This window comes from Cydia strobilella, chromosome 3, assembly GCF_947568885.1.
Source record: "Cydia strobilella chromosome 3, ilCydStro3.1, whole genome shotgun sequence".
NCBI classification, from domain to species: domain Eukaryota; kingdom Metazoa; phylum Arthropoda; class Insecta; order Lepidoptera; family Tortricidae; genus Cydia; species Cydia strobilella.
Genome location: NC_086043.1, coordinates 20,998,414 through 21,016,298, shown reverse-complemented (window position 1 = coordinate 21,016,298; position 17,885 = coordinate 20,998,414). Strand labels below are relative to the sequence as shown.

The 17,885-nt window shown below is 37.0% G+C and overlaps 1 protein-coding gene across 1 annotated transcript in view; it reads left to right on the top strand.

The window, feature by feature from the left end:
• Positions 1-17,885, top strand: part of LOC134756100 (zwei Ig domain protein zig-8-like) — a 660,767-nt gene that overhangs the window by 558,736 nt on the left and 84,146 nt on the right. The window lies entirely within an intron of this gene.

Here is a 17,885-nt window from a genome sequence, read left to right as displayed (position 1 = left end):
GAATTTGTTTACGTTTTGATACGATCGTACTACAGTTGAATCCGTTTATTGTGACTCCGGTTATACTGAACAACCGCTTACTATGACGTAATTACTGTATGAAGTTTGGTTTCCATGACTTAGTGCCAGTTGCACCATCCGTACTTGACAGACTGATCAACGTCACCCGGCGCGCCGCGGCGGTTTACTATGAAACTTTCCATACAATACAATTTAGCGAACTCTTTAACGATGACAAACAGTTTGGTGCAACCGACCCTTATAGTGACAAATCGCTTACTGTGACCTATAAATCCTATTTTCACGAAATTATGTCCGGTTATACTGACACATGCGCTGGTTTCCGTGGCCGTCCTCACGTCTTTCCCTGCGAGGACGTTTGGTGCGTGCGTGGCGTGTATGTTGTTTTAGTTTTGATTCTCAGTGACAAGTTGATAATTGGTACAAGGTTAATAAAACTCATCTCGCACAAAGGAATTTCAGATTAATTTGTAAAAATTAACAAAAATAAGAGTTAACCCACTATGCTTTATATGACATCCGCTTAGTATGACGTTTCTGTCACTGCCCTTCGATGTCATTATATGCGGATTCTACTGTATTCAAAAATATAGATGCCTCAGCAGAGTCAGCGGAGTTATTAGATGAACACGTTAGTTATCGTTGTAATACATTCTAATATAATAATAACATATAATCAACAAACAAAGTGTTAGTGTTACAAAATTATATAAACAACCATTTCTATAATAATAGTTTATGTGACTGCTACATAATGAAAGGTATTCAAATAAGATTCTCAAAATCACATGAGTGTTTAATGCCTAATTATTAATAGTATGAACTGTTTTAGCTACACTACAGCTCTCTATGATGTGTTCAGTAACCGCATGTTACCACCCTCAATAAAACGTCATCTCGACAGATACTAGAAATGAGGCCAAATCGAATTATTTTGCTTTTCAGAGATGTTCGAAGTTTGAAGGTAATTAAGTAATGATTAAATCGATATCAATGTTTTTATTACGCAATAATAACATTTCCAGAAATAAGACATTTGTTCTAACAAAACGGTTCAACGTTGTGTTGGCCGTAATTTGCGGTTTTTGAACGCATCGTAGATTATGATAATAATATGTGTGTAGATAAACATTTCATAAGAATAACTAATATGGCTAGCATAGGTAAGTATACTATGTATATGCAACCTCCAATCCTCTCCAACTCCTTCGCTGATTGGTGCCCGCGTCTTTTGGCATCCAGCTTGAACTTTTTGGCGACTAAGAGAAGCAGTCCGTGTTGTATTGTATCATAACAGTATCAAAAGTTTAAACTAATTGTATCATCTGAATAACGCTTCCGCTGTCGCGCGCCAAATAATTTAAATGCATGAAATGTTCGCCACGCCGACAAAACGAATTCTATTGGCGATAATATTTACGGCAACAATGCTTTTGTAAACTAATGGAAATAATTATGCAATATGCCGTTTACGGATATACGGATAATGGGAATATTGGTTATTTTCATGCAATTGGATTTAGGGATAAATTATTAATGCAAATGAGCATTTTAGAGCAATATTTCCGTTATAACCAATATTTCAACCAAAAGGGTACTTATTGTCGCTTGTCAGTAAGGCGCTATTTCCATATAGCTTCAATTAGAAATCAACCTTATCAACAAGCGACAATGTGGTGCCTTTTAGTTAAAAACGTCACATTTGTAGCTAAATGTAACGGTTCTGATTTTGGTCACAGAGATAAGAGATACAGCCTGGTGACAGACAGACGGACAGACGGACAGCGGAGTCTTAGTAATAGGGTCCCGTTTTTACCCTTTTGGTACGAAACCCTAAAAATACCTACATACTACCCAATGCAATATCTTTTTATCCATTTTAAATAACTGCTTGGTAAATTTGTATGTATTTTGTTTAAATTAATATTGTATTAGTAGTTAAGAATATTAGTAATTATTATTCGATTTGTCACTAGCTGCTGAATACCTAGTTACTGTCATTATGGTGTCTATTGTTTGTCCTGTAACGTATATGACTATTGCTCTTTTAATGTTATGTAACGTGTGAAAATATTTTGACAGAAATATCCATCCTAAAGATCGATTTAGGGACCACGAAAGGCACAGGATAATTTAAAAAATATGTTAAAAACCAGGTGGCCAATATTACATACACTTTCGACATGTAAATTAAATCAAATGATACAAGTACAAACTTAATGCACGCTCGGGTATTATCTAAATGAAGTTATTTAGATATTATTTTCATGTCAAAGCGTCGTTCGAATAAGTACCTATATTTGTTTACTGAAATTGAACAGTCACTTAAACCTCTGCAAAGATTTACACGAATACCATTAGAATATTTTAATCAACTAGTTGAAAGTGAACCTCAAATTTTATACAATACTAAAGCATTATAATGCTGAATTTTAAATTGAAATTTTGTTTATTATCAAAGTTCACCGCGCAACAAACCGCGCAGGTCTTCTTTTATTTAATGGCGGTCTGGCCAAACGAGTTGACACAAATTTGCCAATGTCAAGTATTTTGATGTCTGCACCTAAGCACAGAGGTCAGCACAAACATATACCAACACCCACACAGAACATGAAAGCACTACACGTTTTGTTATCTAGCTATCTTATCTTATCTTATCTTATAATTTCGGGGGCCCTTGCGGATACACTTCGACCCATAGGGATCTTTTGTGCAGTTACCCCCTAGGAAAGATCCGTCCGCTACTCAAGAGCTTTCCCCACCATCTCCATATGCCGGATGATGGACCTCATGGGTAGCGTTTTGAATTCCTTTGGTTCCAGGTAGCCTGTTCCAAAGTCCTTCATTCTTTGTCTGGCGAGGGCGTGACATTCACACATAAGGTGCTCTATTGTCTCTTCCTCTTCGCCACACATACGACAATCGGTGTTGTCAGCGTGCCCCATCTTGGCCAGGATTCCCTTGACCCCGTAATGGCCAGTAAACACCCCCGTTATTATTTGGAGTTGCCCCGTTGAAATTTTACGTTTTAAAAATTAAATCATCAAGATGTCGTCCGTAACGGTTGCGGCACTCTTCCAGTCTTGCTTGTAAATTTTGAAAGACTTCGTGTTAAGAGATTTCCTGGCTCCGAAACTTCACGAATCGTATGGTTACAACAACAACACATGGTTTCAGCAAGACGGGGCCACCTGCCATACAAGTAACGTGACCCTGAAAGTTTTGCGTGAAATGTTTTCTCAAAAATTGATATCGAGGCGAGGTGACATTGCTTGGCCTCCCAGGAGCCCTGACTTAACTTCGACAGACTTCTTTTTGTGGGGTTACTTGAAGAGTAAAGTGTACTCCAATAATCCGACAACCACAGCAGAATTAAAGGAGAATATTCGTCAATAAATCCAATCAATATCTCCGCAACTTCTAACGAAAGTTTTTCAAAATTTACAAGCAAGACTGGAAGAGTGCCGCAACCGCTACGGACGACATCTTGATGATTTAATTTTTAAAACGTAAAATTTATTTCTTTATCCCAAATTCTAATTATAATTTTTATTTAAAAACATAAAAATTGATTATTTATTATTTTTTTTATAAACGCATTTATCACTGGCCCACCCTGTACAAGACTACTATAGCATAATGTTATTTTTCCACAGAAACCTCACACATACAGATGTCAGTGTCAAAAGTGACTTTGTTTGAAGAATGAAGGGTGCTGCCTCCTTGGTGGTCTAGTACAATACAATATGAAATAAATTATAAGCTTTATTTTGCTGCTTTTATTAATATTTGTAAGAAATAAAGTAATTTTTTGTTTAAAAATTCTATATGTTTGATACTAGTCACTGCTATACATTATTATTCCGAATACCTACCATTTGACACACAGTTCGTGATATAATATGATATGAGTGATAATTATTATTTAGGAAAAAGTCATGATATGTGTAATAGTAATATTATACACACTAATTATTAATATTTTCGATACAAGTATATTCGTACAATTCGTATTTGGCTGAGTACTGCATGCACATATGTAGGTGTTACGAAAACTGACTTCTCAGGCTTTTCGAACGTACAAAAACGCTTTAAGTATGATTGGTTATATATTATATAACGGATTAAACAACCATTCCACACATTACCCACCCTTCAATTCATGCTTGTATAAATTAACAGGACCGTAACATTTTTTTTACGAGGACCGTAACATTTTAGCGAGTGACAACCCTAGGGCGTTGTTAATATACCGCCACCTAAATGCGCAAGATTCTCCGATAAACCAGCGAAAATATAACCCCTTTTTTCCAAGCTTTTTATTAACTTGCAATTACCTATATGTTTAGTACAAATAAGTCAGAGAATTAAGGCAAGATCCGCTGACGGCCGAATCGTTAACGATTAGTTATGACCACGACTAACTCATGGTTAGGTTACATGAAATACGTAATATTCAATACGACAATTATTATTAGCGATTAAAGGAGCTACGAATAGTTTATTTTTATTAGCAATGTTCCACAACATTTACTAAACGGTACTCGCTGGCGATTAGAAGATTAGATCATAGATTAGTATAATGTTATTACTGGTCTAGATTTCTATAATTACTTGCCGTAAGACATCACATCATACTTCACTTTAGTTCTATAATCTGTCGCTAGAAGCGATGTACCAACATAAAATCGTGTACGCTGTGGCTAGCAAGTGCGGTTACTACATAAATAAATAAATATTATAGGACATTCTTACACAGATTGACTAAGTCCCGCGGTAAGCCTAAGGAGGCTTGTGTTATGGGTACTCAAGCAACGATACATATAATATATATTTATTTAAGTATTTAAATACAAAGAAAACACCCATTACTCAACTTTAGTTCTATAATCTGTCGCTAGAAGCGATGTACCAACATAAAATCGTGTACGCTGTGGCTAGCAAGTGCGGTTACTATATAAATAAATAAATATTAAAGGTGATTCTTACACAGATTGACTAAGTCCCACGGTAAGTCCAAGGAGGCTTGTGTTATGGGTACCCAAGCAACGATACATATAATATATATGTATTTAAGTATTTAAATACAAAGAAAACACCCATTACTCAGGAACAAATATCTGTGCTCATCACACAAATAAAAATATCCTTACCGGGATTCGAACCCAAAACCATCGGCTTCACAGGCAGGGTTACTACCCACTAGGTCAGACAGGGGACAACCAAAAGTCACTTATTACTAAAAAATTAACAAAAATTGACCTTATTTTGTTCCTTATATGGTTAAAAAAAATAGCCATGGTTCACTATGGCTATGAACTTGTGGAGGTAATTAGTGAGTTTTGGTTTTCAAATTGTCACTTGACGATAATTTCTTCGTATGGTTACCAGCCTATATTGGTTTTGGTTTGCTGAGCATTCAGCTCTGTAAGTTATCGGAATACCCTGCTTGGGCGTATCGTGCCACATTAGCAACCGGCGGAACAATATTTGCTTTCATTCAAGGGGGTAGGGGGAGGGCACAGCCGATGCGGTACAGATACATCAGTGTTTACAATATATCTGTGTATAATATTCATAATTATGTCACGTTTGTCGTAAATGGAAAGGAGATGAAATGCGTGGGCTTTTAAAATTGGTTTTTGGATAATGACTGTAGATGCCGTTTTCCATGTTTAAGAAAAGTCAAAAACAACTGCAATAGGGAGGCCGATGTTGGAGTGGATGTTTAAATGATGTCATTCTGTTAACATTCGCGCATGCACGCTGTTAACATAACATACTATTATCAATCTAAAACAACGCCCCAAGTTCAAACTACATATTCTCATTCATAATTACCTTAATGTCAACAACATAAACCATCAAAGCCCGGAAACAATTCGCAGTATCCAGTTCCAGCGCATACATCAAACTGTCACTCCCGGGCGTGATTGGTTTCTCATGGCCATTTGGAGACGTCTGGCTCCTCGCCAGATCACCTCGGCGACCCCTAATCACCCCCTCCCCCTAATTAATCCCGGAACAATACCATATTCCCCCTCCAGAGGAAAGTTACGCGTAAACATCTCCACCGACGCTGAGGTGAAAAGTGTAGGCGTTGTGCTAATACAAGGAAAGTCAAAGATATGTTTACATGTTGAACCTAATTCCTTTGTAACAAGACGAGTAATGTAAATATATCTTTGACCTTTAAATAATTAAGTAACATAGTACGTTTTACTATCGTGTAGAATCTCGCGAGTTTTGATAAATGTGAGCTAAAAAAGGAGGTTGAAGTAATTTGCAACATCGATACAAACTTATAATCGAAGTGCTTGGCCTTGGGAAGTGCCAATTACTTACGGCACGTGTCTGTTCGTTTTGTAAAAGTTTTAGACGGAGATACGTACGCCATTTAGATATTTTTAAAGAACGCTTATTCAAGTAAACTTAGTCTGTTATGACTGACGCTACTTTCATTGTAAAATTGAGTAAACAAGTGATAATATGTTTACAGTTGTTGTCGATTTATACTGTTAGTATCTGTATGAGAATGGCTATTTATTTTCCAAAATCTAAGGGTGGTATTCCACCTGCCCAATATTTATTCAAATTTGTATTTGCGTCTCAAATTTTGCTCAATGACACACAATGCACATTGGATCAAATATCGGGCAGGCGGAACACCACCCTTAGCGCAATATCATAGTCTCGGAAAATCTCACGGGTGCTGCCAGGCACTTCAACAAATATTAGCTATGTCTCGAAGCGAACATTTTACTACGAAAATATTGTAGTCCCTGCTGATGCTGATGAAATTGTAAACTGCCTTCAAATTTTGGTTATTATTTTACATAACATATAAAAGCATTTGGCAAATTTTGAACTTCTTATAAGTATATATGTATTGTTCTCGATAATAAGAACAATTCATACTGATCTATTAGTATCGAAATTATACACAAAATGAACCCGGTTTCGCCTAGTCTAAACTTTTGATAGTATAACTTAGTATAGACTCTCTTTGATGTTACAATTCTTTCGTAATTTAAGTTACTAGCAGAAAGTAATCAGTATTTTTTAAGAATCTAAACTCTTTTTGTTGGTACTATCTGTGTGTTTTCTTGCTACGCCTTGAAGCTAGAATGACTTGAGGTTTATATTCGTCTGAGTCTCAGACTATATTTTGATTTCACTATTTTCCTTTGTTTTCTTTTTGTTTTACACCCTTTTTGCCTTCAAATTTTGGTTATTATTTTACATAACATATAAAAGCATTTGGCAAATTTTGAACTTCTTATAAGTATATATGTATCGTTCTCGATAATAAGAACAATTCATACTGATCTATTAGTATCGAAATTATACACAAAATGAACCCGGTTTCGCCTAGTCTAAACTTTTGATAGTATAACTTAGTATAGACTCTCTTTGATGTTACAATTCTTTCGTAATTTAAGTTACTAGCAGAAAGTAATCAGTATTTTTTAAGAATCTAAACTCTTTTTGTTGGTACTATCTGTGTGTTTTCTTGCTACGCCTTGAAGCTAGAATGACTTGAGGTTTATATTCGTCTGAGTCTCAGACTATATTTTGATTTCACTATTTTCTTTTGTTTTCTTTTTGTTTACACCCTTTTTGTTTCTACAGATTGCGACGAAATCTACCAGCGGATGTTTTCTGATGCAGGTCTGTGCGTGTGTCGCTGCCCTAATACCCCTATTCATCACGCAACTAAGTCATTTGGCGATTTTCTTGCTAACCATTTTCTTATTACACTGTCAGAAGTAATTGTGTATAGAATAGTTGCAGTAATATCGCTAAATGATTGAAACTGTTGAAGAAAGAGCTTTGTCTTTGATGTCCTAATCTAGCTGAATAAACCCGTTTTAATGAATATTTCGCTTGAAATCCCTTACTAATATTTAAATCTCATGTTGGAGGTTGGAGTATTCTTTTAACTCTGTTTTAACTATATGTTATGTTGTTATGGTACCTAATTGTTTTGGTGTTGTTTGACGGCCATCTAGCCTGTGCTCAAATCCTGATAAGGGAATTTATTTGTGTGTTTATCACAAATATTTATTTATTCCTGAATTATGGATGTTTTAATACTATATAAGTATTTATTACTATTTATATATATCTAAAGTTGCCCAAATAGGCAGTTAAAAGATTCGTAATTGATAATAGTTGTATATCAGTTTTAATAACTGAACTTATTTACTTAGTTACTTTGAAACTACAAAAAACGTATTTGCGTAGTCAAAAAACACCGAAGCTGAATGTAACAACGAGATAATATTTATATAAAACAAATAAAAAAATTCATTCATTCAAATTCATTCATTCATTCATTATATTAGTTCAAATTTTGTACCAGATTGTACGATTAATTAACCGGTCAGCCCGTACACTAAAATTACAGGAGTAATTATACGTATATCATTTTGCAAATTATATAATGATTTTTAATAAAACAGCAGGTGCACAACACTTAACTTAATAGTATAAAACTTCATTGAAATTGTAAAATAAATTCATACAACGGACAAAACCATTAAAAGATTTGCCAAAATGATCGCTGCAATAAATCTATCTTGTGGATATATCAGTTGAAAACAGGCGTCGCCCTGCGGTGCAAACAGAAACTGACGGCGACTGAAAACTAAAGAGAGACAAAAACCGGTCAAGTGCGAGTTGGACTCGCGCACGAAGAGTTCCGTACCATTACGCAAAAAACGGCGAAAAAATCACGTTTGTTGTATGGGAGCCCCACTTAAATATTTATTTTATTCTATTTTTAGTATTTGTTGCTATAGCTGCAAAAAAATAGGTAGGCATAAGACTTGAAAAACCTATTTTAAAATATTAAATTAATCACATTATGTAGGCTAAATAAGTACTATTTGCTAATAGCTACCCTCGTAATAACGTATTTACTTATCGATTTTTTCCTCAAAATTACATAAGTGACATATATCAAGGGCACGTTATAAACTAATCTCATTTCATAAATAGAAATAGACGAAAACTAAAGAAAAATTGTCAAAGCCCTCCTGTGGCCAAGGCCAGAATCGAACCGGCATCTTCATCTTAGCATCTTACGCGACAAACGCCCATCAGTTTGGCACTGACAAACGCTATCGAGAACGTAACTTACTTTCTATGCATCTCCCTCGTACTCGCATATTAGTGCGAGCGAGATGTATAGAAAGTTAATTACGTAGACGTTAGCGTATATGTCTGTTTTACCACTCTGTCAGTGTGATAAGTATGTACTTCGCAATGAAACAAGTGCGTACGATGGAAGCTCGTTTATTACTGGCGCGCAGGCCAGGATACAGCGGACGCGCGGACTGAGGCGCGGGGCCGACACATGCATACATGTCACAGTGACTCATGGTGGTGGTAGGTTATTCCTGAAAGGGATAAGTTCGCATTTGTACAAATGATGTGTTTTTTTCTTGTTTTATGTTTCTTTTTGTACAATAAAGAGTTTTACTACTACTACCTCTAGGTCACCCGGCCACCGATCTCTTTTCACTTGTACCACAACTGGCCACGGCACGCACGTTGTTTTCGCGTATAATGGAGACAAACAGCGCACGGTTAGTCACGGTAAACAACAATTAACGACAACGGATAACAGAACGAGTAACGTAACGGTTACCGGCACGGACACGAGCGGTTAATGGGCTACAGATTAACCGCGTTTAAGTGACGATGTTACTAGAGTAAGAACTAAAAACAACTGAAAAAGTAAGGGCAAATCGCCTAGCGTGGTACGGGCATGTGATGCGGAGGGATGAAAGTCATGTGAGGAGAAAGGTATTAAGAATGAATGTGGAGGGAATACGAGGAGAGGAAAACCGAGGAAAAGGTGGATGGACTGTGTGAGATGATATGAAACGAACGCATGTGAATGATGAGATGACGGGTGACAGAGAGGTATGGAAGAAAAAGACATGCTGCGCCGACCCCAAGTGAATGGGACAAGGGAAAGCGATTGATGATGATTGTTAGAGTAAGAACTATGAATAATATTTTCTTCGGTTACCGCGATAGTTACTCATGAAATAAAACTATGAAAACTGATTATTGTACCCTTTACAGCGTTCGTGGTCAACGGGTGACTGAGGAAAAGCTACAAAGTGCAAAAATACCCACATACAAAAAAAAACACATCCAAATTGACGTTTCACAAAGCAAAGTGTGACCTTTAAATTCCCTACATTTTCCTAAAGATTATTAGTTATACTACAAGCACTATCCATCCTTCACAAGTTCAAACCACCACCCCCTTAACCCCCTGACTTATATTGATAACCCGTTCTCGCCTAGCGACGCCCAATCTCCGCTGAGTGATTCGCCAAACAACCCTTCCACTGCTGTTAGGGAAATGCCTTACTTGTAAATATTTAAAGGGTTCGATCGAGGTTAGATCACTCACAAAGCTTTCAGCGTAACAAATTGTAGACTGCTAATGTTAGCTAGCTTTTTCGAGGAGGTAAACAGTGTTGAGTATACCAGCCTAATACCTATAGGTATTGTACAGTACGTCAAAGATATGTTACGTTTTCAAACAAAAGGTACCACATTGTCGGTTGTCGATAAGGTTCATTTCTAATTGAAGCTATACGGTAATAGCGCCTTACTGACAAGCGACAATAGGTACCCTTTTGGTTGAAAATGTCACATATGTTGACACTTTTACACCTTACTTCCTTTGTGATAAGGCGAAAAATGTCCATCGCTTACCATCAGGTGATCCGTCTGCTCGTTTGCCTCCTATTTCATAAAAAAAATGTATCTTCGTCGACTGTAGTGCCTACAGGCCAATTTTTTTTCGTTCTTTTTTTTTCTTTTATATGACATTTTTACACAGATTGACTAACTCCCACAGTAAGCTCAAGAAGGCGTGTGTTATGGGTACTCAGACAACGATATATATAATATACAAATACATAAAAAACACCCATGACTCAGAAACAAATATCTGTGTTCATCACACAAATAAATGCCCTTACCGGGATTCGAACCCAGGACCATCGGATTCACAGGCAGGGTTACTACCCACTAGGCCAGACCGGTCGTCAAAATTTGAACGTGCATTGACATCAAACCGATATTAGAATGGTAATATTATTACGGTTGCTATTGATAAATTAGATTTTTACGGATAAAGTACAATTTTATACGTCAAGTTTAGTTTCAAAATGATTTCGAAAAAATATATATCGAAATTAAATAACGAAACTCGATTACTAAAAGAGAAATAAATTCTTGTTTGATAACTAATTACGAAGCAGCGAAAAAAATTCATATTTCGTAGCCAATCCAGGCGAAAACAGAACAGAGGAGGTTTTTAAAGGGTCGGCAACGCGCATGTAATACCTCTGGTGTTACAGGCGTCCATAGGCTACGGTGACTGCTTACCATCAGGCGGGCCGTATGCTTGTTTGCCAGCGTCGTGGTATTAAAAAAAAACTTATTTCATAACCAGTTACGCAACTCGATAACGAAATCCAGAAAGTAAATTCTTGTTTGATAATTAATTATGAAACAGGAAAAATAAATCTTCTTTGGCAGCCAGTTACGAAAACCATAGTTATGAAAACGGACCAAAGGAAATATTTTTTATTTTATGCGCTCGCTGTCTCACTAGCACATCTTGCCGAATCTAAATTAAATTTCACCTATAAGGCAAACATTGTATCACACATAGATTTTTAATATCCTCACAATCAAATACAAACGCTATGAATAAATGGTTTCTCTATTGCAGACATGTCGCGTACATTCTGGGACGACTGAAATATCAGACGACCCATATAACTGTATTCTCGCGCTGCAACATTAATAATTCACATGCATTGATTTTGGAGTCGTTGTCCTTTTCCAGACATTTGTGACATTTTCAACCAAAAGGTACCACATTGTCGCTTGTCAATAAGGATGATTTCAAATTGAAGCTGTATGGAAATAGCGCCAATACCGACAATAAGTACCCTTTTGATTGAAAATGGCACATTTATTTTTTAATAAATGTTTAACAAGCAGAAACGTCTACGAACGATGCTAAGTTTGGAATAAATTTAAAAGTGGATAAATTACTGCCTAAAAAATACTAAATAAAAAAATACACTTTTTTTTACCTTTTATTACAAGCTTAATAACATCGTTCGCAGACGTTTCTGCTTGTTAATAACTAATTTAATATGAGTAGCACATAGTAACTGGTAAATTTCCTATATGACTTGGAATTTCGGTGGCCGTTTAAGAAGTGTAACTCTTACGGTAGATGTCGCTAGGGTCCTCTAGACCCATATAGTGGGAAGATTTGCTGACTATGAATGTGGTCTTGGTGGCTTAGTTGGCAGAGCTGGAGTATCGATCCAGAGGCCGGTGAGTTCAAGTCTCACCCAGGACAGTATTTTTTCTACTTTTAAATTTATTTTTAAGGCTCATAGATACAGTTAATCTTTTATGGCGTTTTCTAGTAATAAAAAAATTATTCTAATCATTTTATATCGTCATTTATTGCTAAAAGTACATAAAAAGTGAAATTTACCTTAAGTCATAAAAATACCATTACATAAACCACTTCGAGACAAACCTTATTTATTTCGTAAAATATGCCTGAAAAGGAGTTTTTATCAAAACTATTTTTAAAATATAATGACTAATGGGCGGTTGACGGAAGCAAAATATATATCGACATCTTTTTTATCGACATCAAATCCCTAGAATGTGCCCCGAGTTATCACAGGTTTGCAATATAAAATACGACCATTTAGATCTAACATGAGTGTCAAGGTCCATAGACCTTTCGGGATCCGTAATACATAAAAACAACAGTACCTTTCATTTGGATGGCCATTTATTTAGCCGTCCGGTTTCAAAGGGGTTATTTCCGAAACGAGGTTTTGTAAACAAGGATTCTTTGTGAATTGGTATTGAGTTTTAGGCACGTATTACATTACAAGCTTCGCATACATCCAACACCGCTTTTTTTTTTTGAACCTGACTTGGGCTCTATTGCACTAGGGCAATTAGAGCGGTAGGACTGTGTGGGGGGATGGTAGCCTGGGGAAAATCCAGGACCCTTCCGCATCACACGAGACGGTTTTGCTACGATGGAATACTCCTAAAGAGTTTTCGCTCCAGAGCAGATCGGTTGAGCGGTCTCAACCTGATCTGAGGGTGTAAATGGAATCGAGCTAACGATCCAACACCGCATGGTATGCCTTAGTTCCACCACTTTTTAGTTCCGTACCCAAAGGGTAAAAACGGGACCCTATTACTAAGACTCTGCTGTTCGTCCGTCTGTCATCAGGCTGTATCTCATGAACCGAAATAGTTGAAATTTTCACAGATGATGTATTTCTGTTGCCGCTATAACAACAAATACTAAAAACAGAATAAAATAAATATTTAAGTGGGGCTCTCATACAAGTGTTTTTTTTTTGCAGTTTTTTGCGTAATGGTACGGAACCCATCGTGCGCGAGTCCGATTCGCACTTAGCCAGATTTTTTTTAATGGTAGGACGGAGAATGCTGTCGATTTGCTATTGCTTTGAAGAATAGAATGAGCCCAACAAAGTCCAGATTTGTAAGAATCATGTTTTCAATGTTTATTTTAGAAAACGCTTGCTACTTACTTATGTTCGTCTGATAAATCTTAAGCTCTCTTCAGTTTGCCAAAATCCATCAATTTGACATTAGTATTAGCTAGAATGAGAAAAAACCGGACAAGCCCACGAGGGTTCCGTACTTTTTAGTATTTGTTGTTATAGCGGAAACAGAAAAACATCATCTGTGAAAATTTCAACTGTAGCTATCACGGTTCATGAGATACAGCCTGGTAACAGACAGACGGACAGACAGGCGGAGAGACAGTCTGTAGACAGACGGACGGACAGTGGAATCTGAGTAATAGGGTCCCGTTTTTACCCTTTGGGTACGGAAGTTTATCACGCATAAATGCGATGATTTCTGATTTCTGAACCCTTAAAATGTAGTTACGGTGTTTCTTTTTTATTATAAATAAAAAGTAATTATGCACTTCCAGCAGTGATTGCCAGCCCTGCCTAAAGTGGCTAGAAGATCGTAAACGTGATTGTTCCTTGGACACAGCTTAGCACTTAGCCACTTTATGAGCCACGTATCACACGTTTCTTGTGTGACTCACACGAGTCACACAAGAAACCCCGGGGTATGAACTTATACTTGATTTCAGGGTTGGCTCCATAGTAAAAGTTCTTTACCTACCTACTTATTCTATGTACATATGGTCAGACATAACAAAATCACTCCACCGTATCATCATCATCATCATCATGTCAGCCGATAGACGTCCACTGCTGGACATAGGCCTCCCCCAAGGCTCGCCACTCCGACCGATCCTGTGCCGCTCGCAACCACCGAATTCCCGCGACCTTCACCTTCACCGTATACACCGTGTTTATTTTTAAACACCGTTAATTTCGACGGTGCATTTCTGAGATTAAATTAAGTTACTTTCTCAAAAAAACGATATTCTAATTAACTCCATTTTGGAGATAATCAATTTCGTTTTATCTGATAAGGCCCCTACTAGTGTACACTTGCCTTAGGACCTGTTTACGTATTGATTCGTGTTTAGTATGAGCCTGAGGTTATACATTTGCTACTAAACGCAAGTAGGTACTATCTGGGACGATCGTTTTTTGAAATGATATTGATAAGTCATAGGAAGTTACTCGAGATATTTTATTGAAGAAACTTGAACTTAAAATAGAATTACATAAGGTTCAAATTTCTTCCATTTTTTCCCGCCACATCAACTTCCCGCTGTGTACGGAATTATTTGGTCGAGTTAAATAGTTATATATATGTGTTGCAAAAGCACTATATATGCAGCATTTTATTACACAACCCTGAAGTTAAAAAAAACACGGTATATAAATAGTAAAATACGAGTAAGTAAAGAAGACAGAGAAACAAAATGAACACGTGAACCCTCAGGCAGCGCAATATCCGGGTGCCTGTAGACGCCACGCGTTTAAATTGGTTTAAATTGAACACGGGAGTTACTGAGTCTTTGTATATATGTACTGCAGACGACACAGACGCATTATGAAGCGTTTACAAAGAGCACGGGGTCACCACACCACAGAATAAGTAATAGTATTATCATACAGAATGACCATTGACCACGCACCGCCCCGCCCCGACTCGAATTACCACGCCCCGCGACACCAGATTGACGGCCGTTTGCCGGCCGCTCAGTACAATTTTTAAGAAATTTACTCACACTTTGACGCATGACGCGTGTACAGACGTGCCGTTCACACATAGAAACGCAAGTGATTTTTGATGTATAGCGTGTCCGCCCTGTGACCACACATAGGTGCAGTTTTATTTTCTATAAATTATGATACAGTTTACTGTAGACACAGGTTTTTTGAGCAAATTTTCTTATACTAGTATAAAATGATGTGAAAACGATACACTAATCCCGACTTTGATTTAACACCGTTTAATAATTTAACATAATTAGAAGGCGGCATTAAAAGCAGACGATCCAAAACACGTTCTAGATGAATGAACTCAATGAAGAATACAACGTAATAAGTTAATAACATTTACCTACCAAGATTAGAAGATTATGTGTTAATGAATTTAAGACACTGGCTTAAGTTATCGCGAGAGATCTGTCAGCTTTACATGCTGATTCACAGCTTCACAAACAAAGCTTATTGAATTATGACCTTTATTCAAATTCTGTGACATGGATTATCTGAGTTATGACCTGAACATTACTGTCGGTGAGGGCAAACATGATTGCGCGTAAGTTTGCGCGATGTACTAGGGAGGTGAAATTAACTCTCTTTAGAGCATATTGCACTTCCCTCTATACGTGCAGCTTATGGACATACTACACGCAGCGGGCCTATGGGGCTCTCCGGGTCCAATATAACAACGCGTTCCGGGTCCTGGTGGGGCTGCCCGCTTCTGCAGCGCATCAGGGATGTTTGCTGAAGCACGCATTGATTGCTTTTAATACGACTATGCGCAAACGATGCACATCCCTGGTGCGCCGGGTGCGGGCCAGCCCCAACCCCATCCTGCGGTTGATAGCCGAGAGGTTTGACTGCCCATATATGAGGCACTGTGAGGACATGCATGTTTCTAGAAGTACTTATTATGTATAAGCTACTTGGGTATGTACTTCTAGAAACATAACTAAGTTCATTTCAATATTGTTTATTTTTTATTATTTATTGTGATGTTAATTTTGAGATAATAATTATTCTGTATATATAGTGATAGATATAAGCATTAACATAGCTATAAGTACTTACTAACACAAGTTATGAGTCTGTACAAGTTACTCGAAATAAATGATTTATTATTATTACTGACTTGTCTGTAGGTTAGCGGCCCAATTCGGACAATGCTAAGAGATCACTGCGGTACGATACCGATCTGTCAGTGTCAAAAGTTTAGTGACGTTTTTGTTTGAATAAATGTCACTTTTGACACTGAAAGATAGTTATCGGACCGCAGTTATCTTAGAGGCATTGTTCGAATACGGCCGTAGGTATTGATATTGGCAGCAATTCGAACGTACAGTAACATTTAGTTATCGTGCGTTTCGCTCGCGCCAATACATGTTCAAACAAGTACGAGCGAAATACACGATAATTGAATGACATCAGTTAGATGTCAGAAGCCCTAGTGTAAATTTCATTCGAAAGCGTAACGGACGTATGCGTTTGCGTTATTTTGTATGGGATTTAGAACAGCGCGCCAAGCGGGACGTTTTGGAAATTCAAAATCGCATACAAAATGAGACTTTAAAAAAAATTACACTAGGGATACAGTCTGATGTTAGTGTACGTTTAAATTGGCCTGTAAGATTGATTAGTTGTAAATTTAATACAACGAGTAAAATCCAAGACAAAAGCGGGCTTCCAAATTGACAGCTAAATGTAGATGGCATAATACCGCTCGGTTTATTATGCCGTATCCCTGTTTATCAAAAGTGCTTTAGGCTTTGTTATTGAATACTAATAACCATGGAGACTATATAAAGGAGCCAAATCTCTATGTATGAAAAGTGTCCATCAAAAAACAGTAATTAGGCGGCGCCACCATACACCGAAATACTACCAAAAACAACCCACGTAATTTGGTCGGGTTATTTGTTGCCTTATATGGCTTATGTCCCAGAGCTAACTAGCGCCACCGGAGAGATTAGGAACTATTATTTAAAGCTGAAAGCGGTCACTTTTGCAACAAATCTGCCATAAGAGATGTGCATCCTTTCTATACCATCCATACTAATAACTAAGATAGATATAACTCCGTAATAGATGTTTACAGTCTAAGGAAAAAACGTGCCTCGAAAATCAAGAAAATTTGATTCTCGTTCAGAGGGCGCCACTAGTTTTGGCACACTGTCGTATAGATGGCGTTGACTGTTTCGTTTGTCATTTAACAATTTTAACGCATATCAGTGAAAGAACATGGGTCAAAATCATAAAAATAATTAATGCATATAAAAAAATCATTTATCTATATTTAAATACAATTTATCGTATTTTTATAAATCTTAATTTTTAGTTTTAAAGTGTGTCGACAGATGGCAGTGAATTTACTGGGGTTACAAAATTTACTATGACAGTACCGCTCTAGTATAAGTTACTCTATGCTAATAACAAAACCTACAGCACTTTTGACAGATAGAGATACGTCACAAGTCACAAAAACAGCTATTGCTGATTTAAACTTTCACTATTTTTACTCATTATTATTTACTAAAACGGGACCAAATCGCGTACAATTAAGTTGTTAAATTAAAAAAATAAACCTTAGACGTTTTGAGGACAACA